Source organism: Oreochromis niloticus, linkage group LG4 (assembly GCF_001858045.2).
Source record: "Oreochromis niloticus isolate F11D_XX linkage group LG4, O_niloticus_UMD_NMBU, whole genome shotgun sequence".
In the NCBI taxonomy this organism is placed as follows: domain Eukaryota; kingdom Metazoa; phylum Chordata; class Actinopteri; order Cichliformes; family Cichlidae; genus Oreochromis; species Oreochromis niloticus.
In genome coordinates, this window is record NC_031969.2 from 19,384,622 (window position 1) to 19,392,610 (window position 7,989).

At 38.8% G+C, this 7,989-nt stretch overlaps 1 long non-coding RNA gene across 2 annotated transcripts; it reads right to left on the reverse strand.

Moving 5' to 3' along the window:
• Positions 1 to 308: 308 nt before the first annotated feature.
• LOC109201965 (uncharacterized) lies at positions 309 to 3,739 on the reverse strand. Of its 2 annotated transcripts, XR_002061921.2 has the most exons (4): positions 2,400 to 3,739; positions 2,235 to 2,316; positions 2,065 to 2,147; positions 309 to 1,571 (listed from the first exon to the last, which is right to left on the reverse strand). It is a non-coding gene; the product is annotated as an uncharacterized LOC109201965 (long non-coding RNA). The 2 variants fall into 2 exon arrangements; XR_003219610.1 differs by having other exon boundaries at positions 309 to 2,147.
• Positions 3,740 to 7,989: the final 4,250 nt, after the last annotated feature.

The window sequence follows — 7,989 nt, forward strand, 5'->3', positions numbered from 1 at the left end:
TCACTTGGATAAGTGAAGGAATGTTTCTCCCTCTGACGCTTCGTCCAGATGAACAGAATCAACCTTTTGGGACCTTCATTTAGAAACTCCATTTTGTGTTTACTAGTATTATTTTTGTTTGATTTTTAAATTTGTTTGCTGTTCTCAAACACTGAAGTGTGACAAACACAAAAATAGTAAATCTGGAAGGGAGCAAACACTTTTTCACACCACTGTATGTTGGTCATGCAATGCAATTTTTGGTGGTTTTAGGGTAAAAAGATCTGGGTTAGAAAAAATATGTTTCTATCTAATGATTACAATAAATCTTTGCTTGCACGTAAGATTTATTGAACAGTATACAATATCAAATACATGCATTCTTTTAGAATCAGTACAGATAAGGAAGCAAGAAAGCTAAATGATATACTAGCTGCATCACAGTGTGCTGGATTAATTAACATTTAAATGCTCTATGCCACAATCTCAGTGTTGTTAATCTTTTTCTTCAACACCTGCATGGTCTCTCACTTAAAATTATGAGATGTAAATATTTTTGTTTCACCAGTGTCCTAATCCTGTATGTTAAAGGAGGTAATAAAGGAAGCACTTTAGTACCTTTCCTGAGCATTTTTAAAAATCAACAAAGTCATTTTTTGTAATGACATTACTAAAATAAGGTTACAGGAAACATGACAGTAAATGCTAAATGTGAATGAACTGTTTCAGGAAGAAATAAAGTCTGGTGGGTGGAGATTTTATTTCTTCCTGTTTTGATTTTTTTACTGACGACAAAAATCAAAACAGGAATTTAACAATATGCACAGAAGTAATTAAAATGTTAAACATTTAACATAACAAAAAATAACAAAGAAACAACCCTGAACCTAAACTCAAACTGTAATATATTCACCAATAATTCCAAACCCAGAAAAATCTAAATGGCAGGGAGATGACAGAAGTAGCTGATGATTTCCTACAGCTTTACTTACACCTATTTCTCACTATTTGTCATGTACACATATTGTATAACTGCAACAAACAAGTATTTGTCATTAGAACTGTGATGTAAAATTGGTACCTTTTCGGTGCTGGATAAGGCTCAGTGTTTAACTGATAAACACTTACATTAAAATAAATGTTCCCGTCCCAATGAACCCACAGTATACACATCAACTTAAAACATTAAATTATGATATTTAAAACAAGCAACACAATCAAAACGCGTTTGGAAACTGTAATCTCAGACTCTTACAATTAAAACCATAAATCTCAGGTTTAAATGGGGAATGCATTACATTTCTTCACACTCTGCTATAAGTGATTAAAAACTACTACAAATTTTTAAAAAGAAAGAAATCAAAACATGATTTAGACCCTCGTGATTAATACCTTAATATTAGCAGTTTTAATTGACATCTATAATATTCAAAATGCTTTTTGTATAAAATTAATTAAAAGTCAAAAGTACACATCAACACAACATTAAAAGAGAGCAAAACAAATATTACTGTGATAATATGTAAAGACCTCGTGTCTCTAATCAGTGTTTCCTCAGGGATGTCCTGTGGGTTATCAGGCCTCAGCTGTTTCTGTGGCGCAAATAACAAATGGCTGCTGGATGGATCAGTTATATTTAAATAAAAACTAGTGCTGTCACCGTTAATCTCGTTAAAGTGAACTGATCCGTGTTAACACGTCAAAATTGGCAAATCCCTGTCAACGAGTTAACGAAGATTAGTCCTTGTGAGGGGTTACTCGGCATTAGCGCGTTCATGCAGCTTAAAACTCTTTAACGCCATCATCACGACTAACACGATTAATAATTAACTCATCTGGAGCGCAGACTGACTCAAAATCCTTGGAATGTCTCTGTCAATGCATTTCGGGCAGTTTGTCCGAAGTTTGTCTATTCTGTGCTACAGATGGGTTGAGTGCATTAAAAATGTTTATTGCGTTAACTTTGATGACCGCGTATTAACGTGATTAATGCTAACAGCACTAAAAAAAACATTGTTCAAAATAATCAGAAAAATAGTTCATGATCAAAGCCTTTTAAACAATTTGTGACATTTTAAGATTTACCCAGTGTGGTTACTTTTTTTCATCTTGACCCCCATTAAGTTCATCACAGCGTTTCTTCACCATCTCAAGATATTCCAAAACATCTAAAAACAAAGTATTTGTATTCATTAAATATTTATTGTTAGTGTTTGTATTGAGAGGAGTCCTAATACTTTATATATTCTGTTTACCTGGCAGTGAGCAGGCCTCAGTCTTGAGTGAGTGTTCAATGGATTCCTTCATGGTTTCCTTCAGTGTCCTCAGGACGGTTTCCTAATTTATCATCAAAACCTTTGTTACTTTTTACAGAGGCAACTATTGAATCCAAGAATAACTGGACAAGATATAAATTAAACCTTCAAATCGTTCAACTGCTCCAACATGGCATTTTTTGCCTCTTCAAACATGTACTTCTTTGACTCTACATGTCTCTCAATAGTGTCCCGCATCCTCTTCAGGGAGCCTGGTCCTTCAAAGGCTGCTGCTTCTACAAGGAGACAATAATTTTCATGCACAGTTGAATAGAAATACCTTACCGAAATTTTCTAACCACAAGGCGCATCGGATCATAAGGCGCACTGTCGATGAACGGGTCCATTTTCATACATAAGGTGCACCGGATTATAAGGCACATTAAGCAAAACAAAACAGTAAGATAACTCAAACGCCGGGAGACCACGTCCTATTGTGGCCAAATTTGGCCACTTCAAACAAAAGGAACAGGTGAAAAGCCGCGGGAGGGAATTAAAAGGAACGGACTTCAGCGTGAACGACCAGTTCCCCAAAGAGATCCTGGAACGACGCAGGGTCCTGTTCCCAATCCGACGCAGCTTCATCCAGAAGGGCTCCCGCGCTGTCATCGCTGTGGACCGGCTGTACGTGGACGGACAACTCCACCGCGACCCCGACATCACTCCGTGGCTGTATTAACTTCACACCAGATAAGAATCCGCTACACCCTTTCCCTATCCACGCACACTAACTTGCATTAACTTAACATTAACATCTGTTTAACTTACCAGTATCAAATCGGCTCATCTTAATTTCATAGCAGAATTAACACCGTCACTCTCCGTCAACGGTATGATTGGAATGTTTCCGGGTTTGTTTGTTTGTTTTTTTTTGGTTTTTTTGCTATTGTTCTTCTCTCCTTCTCGTTTTTTTTCTCTCTTTTTCCCCCTCCTGTTTTTATGCTGCTCACCCTTGTACTTGGTTTCTTTTATTTCTTTCACTGCTTCGATCACCTGCTTCCAGACTCATCCACAAACTTTATTTCGACACATATGCACAGCACGATCACACACAATCATGCGCTCAACGGCAGCACATTTACATCAGACAGACAGCGCACACAGTATAGGATACACACACTTAAGTCAAGCGTACTACTCATATTAGTAAATATGCACACACATAATCAGACTCAGGGAGCATCTCGCCACGCATTTTTTCTCTCTCTCCCTCTCTTTATTTATGAACTGGTGATGTATTCTCTCCACCTGTCTAAGCCACACACACAGCATACACCCCTAGTTATACAAACATATCTATGGGTGAACTAAGATTCGTTACATGGAATGTAAATGGAGCTGGCTCCAGAGAAAAGAGGTTAAAAATATTTAACCAACTCAAAAAACTACAGGCAGATGTTGTCCTTTTACAAGAGACCCACAGACCTCTTAAAGGTTCGAATGAACTTAAAACACCTGAGTTTCCTAATGTGTTCTCAGCTTGTTATAATTCTAGACAAAGGGGAGTAGCAATTTTAATACATAAAAATATTAATTTCACAGTACTCGATACAGTTATAGATCCAGAGGGCAGATTCTTAATCATTAAACTATCTATATGTGATAAAAAGCTATGTATTGTAAGTGTATATGGTCCAAATGTTGATGATCCCTCATTTTTTCACAGTTTTTTCAGTGCACTCTCTGAACACTTAGATGGCACACTTGTTCTTGGAGGCGACCTCAACCTTGGACTAAATGAAGAAATGGATAGGCTCAATACAGCAGGAACTCAGCGTAATTGGCAGTCCACAAATATAATCAAACAGTATATGAGTGACTTTGGTCTTTGCGATGCATGGCGCTCCCTTCACCCCAACAGTAAGGAATATTCTTTCTTCTCACATGTTCATCACTCCTACTCTCGTCTGGATTATTTTTTGGTCAGCAGCTCACTGCTGAGTGACATTTCAGACACTGAGATTCATCCTATAGCTGTCAGCGATCATGCTCCTGTATCTTTAACACTAATGCACAAGAATAATACTACGCCAAGTAAAAACTGGAGATTTAATACATCACTGCTTAAAGATGAAGACTTTATTAAATATTTTAAAAAAGAGTGGACTTCATATTTAGACTTTAATGACACTCCCGGAACATCAGCTTCTGTTCTATGGGAAGCAGGGAAAGCTGTGATGAGAGGTAAAATAATTTCTTTCTCATCACATAAAAAGAAAGAAGAAAACAAAAATATTCAGGAATTAGAAAAAACCATCAAATCCCTAGAAGAAGCCTACGCGTACCACCAAGATCAGGAAACATTGAACAAAATACGCAAAACAAAACTAGAATTAAATGAGATAATTGATAAAAAAACAAAATTCTTAGTACAAAGACTACGCTTACAAAATTATGAACATAGTAATAAATCCGGTCAATTTCTAGCAAACCAGCTAAAAATAAATAAAGAAAAAACAACTATATGTGCTGTTCAAGATTCATCTGGGAACACAGTATATGACCCGAAACAAATAAACAACATTTTCAGGGATTTCTATAAAACGTTGTATTCACCACAAATAAACTCATCTAAAAAGGAAATTGATCAGTTTTTAGACAACATAACTCTCCCAAAATTATTAGACACTCAAGCAATGGCACTAGATTCGCCACTGACACCAGGTGAACTCCAGGAAGCCCTGATAAGTATGCCCAATAATAAGGCTCCAGGCCCAGATGGCTTTCCTGCAGAATTCTACAAAAAATTCTGGACGATTCTAGCACCAGTTTTATACAGAACGTTGTTGGAAATCAAAGAAAATGGCAGACTTCCATCAAATATGAATTCTGCAAACATTAATCTCTTACTAAAACCAGGCAAAGACCCTGTATATCCCTCAAGCTATCGTCCAATATCCCTTATAAATGTAGACCTCAAAATAATCTGCAAAGCTCTCTCAAAGAGATTAGAGAAAATAACCCCCCTCTTAATTCATCCTGACCAAACTGGTTTCATAAAAGGTAGGCACTCATCAACAAATACACGTAGATTACTTAATTTGATAGACTACTCATACAGTAAAAACCTTGAAACTACAATATTTTCTTTAGATGCAGAAAAAGCGTTTGACAGAGTTAACTGGAAATTTCTATTTGCAACTTTACACAAATTTGGTTTTGGATCTTCTTTCATCAACTGGTTAAAAATATTATATAATTCCCCAACAGCTTGTGTGAGAACAAATGACCAGACATCCTCCAGCTTCTGTCTCCTGAGGGGCACCAGGCAGGGATGCCCACTCTCCCCTTCACTGTTTGCAATTTTTATCGAACCACTAGCAGCAGCAATTAGACAGAATTCAGTAATTAAGGGCATAAAATGCAAGAACGTGGAATATAAAATCAGCCTTTATGCGGATGATGTGTTACTCTTTCTCCAAAATTCACAAACCAATATCTCTGGGGTGATTGAACTGATAAACTCTTTTGCAAGAATATCAGATTACTCAATTAACTGGTCAAAATCTACAGTCCTTCCGATTAATTGCTCCTTCCATAATTCCTCTTCTACTCCACTGCAATCGGGAAATATAAATATTTAGGTATTAATGTATCTCCCAAGCTTGCAGATCTAACTAAATTAAACCATATCCCACTTTTAAAGAAGGTAGAAGGTGATCTGGCTAGGTGGAAATGTCTACCCATATCACTCATGGGAAGGGTTGCCGCTATAAAAATGATGGTATTACCAAAAATAAATTATTTATTCTCAATGATCCCAACTAAACCGCCGCAAGATTGGTTCAGATCTCTAGATTCATATATGTCCAAATTCCTTTGGAAAAATAAGCCCCCACGTATAAGCTTAAAAACACTACAAAAGACCAAGGATAAAGGAGGATTAGAACTACCTAACTTTCAGCACTACTTCTTAGCCAACAGGCTTCAGTTTATCTCAGGATGGCAAAAACATACTCTCTTAGATGAACCTTGGCTAGATGTAGAACAAGCACTTTGCAATAATCTAGAGATTTCAGATCTACCATTTATCAGCTCAAACATCCAACGACATGAATGCTTCAAAAGCATCAACATCAGCTCTTCTCTGACAGTGTGGTGGGAGTTTCTGAAGTTGACAGAGTCTTCATTAATCCCATGCAAACGTACACCTATCTGGAACAACCCTGACATATTACAAAACAATAATATGATAAACTTTTCAGATTGGAGTAGTAAAGGAATCAAATACTTAGAACATATACTAGAAGGAACAGAATTTATTTCATTTGACAGACTAGTTACACAATATGGGATCAACAAGAAAGATTTTTAGAATATCAACAAATTAAATCCATAATAAAAAAGAGATTTAAACCGGGTCAAGTTGAACTACAAACGCCACCAAGTGTGGTTCAATTTCTTACTCTTAAAACCCCCAAATTACTATCCAAAATATACAGAATGCTTTCTAAAACAGATGAATCAATATCACTTCCTATTGCAAAATGGGAAGCGGATTTATCAGTTAACTTAGACCAAAACTTCTGGTCTCAGATTTGCTTAAAAACCTTTCATCTAATTAGAAATACCAGTCTTCAATTAATTCAATACAAAATACTACATAGAGTGCACTATACAGGCCATCGGATGTTCAAGATGGGCTTTACGTCTACCAACAACTGCTCACACTGCCAAACCAATTCACCGGACAATTATATCCACGCTCTTTGGTTCTGTCCACCAGTTCAGAAGTTTTGGCGCGAGATATGTGAAGACTTATCAAAGTGTCTGAAATGTAACATTCCAACTTCCCCTTTAGTATGTTTGTTGGGCAGCTTAGATAATGTCACTCCGGAAAAGAATATAGCCCATATGGTTTTCACTGCCCTATGCATAGCCAAGAAAACAGTCCTCATGAACTGGAAAAATAAAAATAATCTTAATTCTAACCAATATAGAAATTATCTATTAGATTACATTAGTCTTGATACAGCCTCTGCCACCACATCAGATCAATTGCTCTGGGCTCCTTCGATCAGCTCCATCACCTAGTGGGGTGGGGGTCTTAGTTTGGTCCCACCTTCACTGTTGTGATTGGTGTGGGGGTAGGGACAGGCTTAGGGCATCAGGGGGTTCCCCGGGAGCATCTTCCTTGGGGGCTCAACCCGGGGTAACGGTCATGGCCAATTAGGGGCTCTGTTGGCTCTTAGGTGACGGTTTCCTCGTGGCTGCGTGCAGCAGGGCTAGGGAGGGTCTGTGCTGACGGACGTGGGTTACTGACCTGGTAGCCTGGCTGCCCCTGGGTGGGTCCGGGATGGGCGTGAGGTTCTGGGGGCACTCCGTCTCTGGGCTGGGGCCCTGGCCAAGCCTCAGGGGCTTGGGTCCTGGTTGGTGTGTTGCCGGGTTGTGGGCGGGTGGGTGTATGGGGCCCAGTCCTGGCGCAGGGTGCCGCCTGTGCATCGAACCACCTGGGGGGCTCTTCAACTGGTGGGGGAGGTTGTCAAATCCTGCAGGAGATTTCCTCTCTTCAGGAACTCTCTCTGCAGGAGGGGGAGATACAGGAGAGGTGGAGGAAGATCTCAGCCTGGGCGTCTATTGTCTTGTGTAGTCTGGAAGATGAGTGGATGATGGGGTGGGTGCAGTTTTCTCTGTGGTGGGGTCAGGTGGACTGTCCCGGGCTCTGTGGGGCCGGGCGGCGTTGCTGCACTGGGCC